The 2,195-nt window shown below is 46.1% G+C and overlaps 1 pseudogene; it reads left to right on the forward strand.

Annotated features, from left to right (window-relative positions):
* Positions 1-1,179: 1,179 nt before the first annotated feature.
* On the forward strand, positions 1,180-1,978 carry LOC101963679 (phospholipid phosphatase 2 pseudogene; annotated as a pseudogene).
* Positions 1,979-2,195: the final 217 nt, after the last annotated feature.

Below are 2,195 nucleotides of genomic sequence, written 5' to 3' on the forward strand. Positions count from 1 at the left end.
TTCCATCCGTGGGGGAGTCCTTAAATAGGGTAAGCCTTGGTCCATCCCGCCACTGGCTGGGCTGTGTGAGACAATATACCATTATTCAGAGGTGAAATGAGTATATCATGAGAGCTGTAACTTAATCAGAGGATTAATGCATTTGTTGGGTTAATAATTTGAAGGAAAAAAATGGGTGACAATTATAGGTTATTAGAATGTAAGCAGGTCATTGTAGGTGAGCTTTTATGTTTATATTTTGTCCCTGGCCAGTGAAGCTCCCTCTCTCCCTCTCTCTCCCTCTGTCTCCCAGGGGGCCATGAGTTGAGAAGTATTCCTCCACACTCCACCATGATGTTCCGCCTCACCTCAGGCCTAGATCAATGGAGTCAGCCTAGAATTGTCTGATCCATTGAAACTGTGAGCTGAAACAAGGTTTTCCTCCTCTAGGTAGTTTGTTGGGTATTTTGGTGACAGTGCAGGAAAACCAACTCACAGAGTGGACAAGAGAGGCACCAGGACATTTGGGTGCTGGAGTGCTCAGTTGAGCATCATGCTAAAGTGATCAGTATCAGTCAGTCTATGGGGAGACAGATGATCTAAGGCAGTCTAGGAAGAGGCAGTTCTAGAGGTACTATTGGAGTGTACTCTATTGTCAAACCATACCAAGATGTATACAGACAAAAATTATCATTGTTTGAGTTTCCCTACAAAAATTTCCTTCACCTACAAAGACATATATTTACATTTATATTAATATAGACAAAAACAAATGGTGTTTGAATTATGAAATAATATTATGTGGCACATTTGCATGCTGTTTGCTTTATCACTTATCAGTTTCTCCTGGATGAGCCAAATGGTCCATACACAGACATATAACTCATTTTCTATTTAGAACACCATAAACTGAGATTCTAATTTAATTTGCATTGAAATATGTTAAAGCAGAGAAGGATTTTTTTTTTTTACCAAACTATGTTTCTATCCAGTAACATGGCATACATGTTTACTTACTGAGGTATTATTATGTCAAGAAGTTTACAATATGCACATTATAATTGTTTATTAAATGTCTCTTTTTATAGGTTTGTTTTTGTTTTTCCTATTATTAAAAGCATTCTCTGACCCTGTGGCCCTGGGATGTGTGCTGAGTTTTGTGGAAAAGACCCAGCAGTGACATGGAACAGAGTGACTCTATCCTGGGCTATTCTGACACTGGTGGAAGCCTCATACAAGTAACGGTTCTACTGCAAAGATGACTCCATCTGATGCCCCTACCACCCAGACACCATGAACCATGGGCTCATGGTTATGGTCACCATCACAGCCACCATTATCCTGGTCTCCCCAGAGATAGCCTTCCTGGTGTGCACCAATGGCCTCTACTCCCACTCCCTCTCCAATAACGATGTGGCTTTCCTCTACAAGGTGCTGGGCACCTTCCTGTTTGAGGTGTCCATGAGCTAGTCCTTGATGGACCTGGCCAAGTACATAAATAGTTGTCTGCACCCCAACTTCCTGGCCGTCTGCGACCCAGACTAGAGCTGGGTCAACTGTTCGGTCTATGTGCAGCTGGAGAGAATGTGCAGGGAGAGACCTGCCAACGTCACTGAGGCCAGACTTTCCTCCTTCTGTGGACACTCCTCCGCTGGGATGTAGTGCATGCTGTTCTTGGCTGTTCTTCCAGATGCAGCTCTGTGGGAACTTGGCGCAGCTGCTGTGGCCTACTGTGCAGTTCTCCCTGGTGGCTTTTGCCCTGTACATGGGCTACACCCCCGTGTTGGACCACAAGCACCAGTGCCATGATGTCCTCATTAGCCTCCTACCAAGGTCATTGGAAACTGGCCTCACTTTTTGGTAATTCTCAGACTTCTTCGAAGCCCAACACCCTCATCCCTGCCTGGAGGAGATGGCAGAGCACTAGCCCAACCTGTGATTGTAGTTGACTGTGGGCGAGGCTATGCACAACCACCAAGGCTGCCTGGTCTTCTTCTGAACCAGGACGGCCAGGTGGTCATCTATGGACCAGCCATACTCTGGGTCCTGGTCAGCAGGAAGGAACAGACAGGGCCCAGCTTCCCAGCTAACAGCAGTGGCAAGCAGTGACCCCATGGTCCAGGTGTCCTGTGGGCTGACCTCCTTGGTTCTTGAACCAAGAACATCCTGGTTCTTGCCCAGGAGCCAAGTACCCCATGCTGCATGGTAAGTGTGCA

This window comes from Ictidomys tridecemlineatus, chromosome 10 (assembly GCF_052094955.1).
Source record: "Ictidomys tridecemlineatus isolate mIctTri1 chromosome 10, mIctTri1.hap1, whole genome shotgun sequence".
Lineage (NCBI taxonomy): Eukaryota > Metazoa > Chordata > Mammalia > Rodentia > Sciuridae > Ictidomys > Ictidomys tridecemlineatus.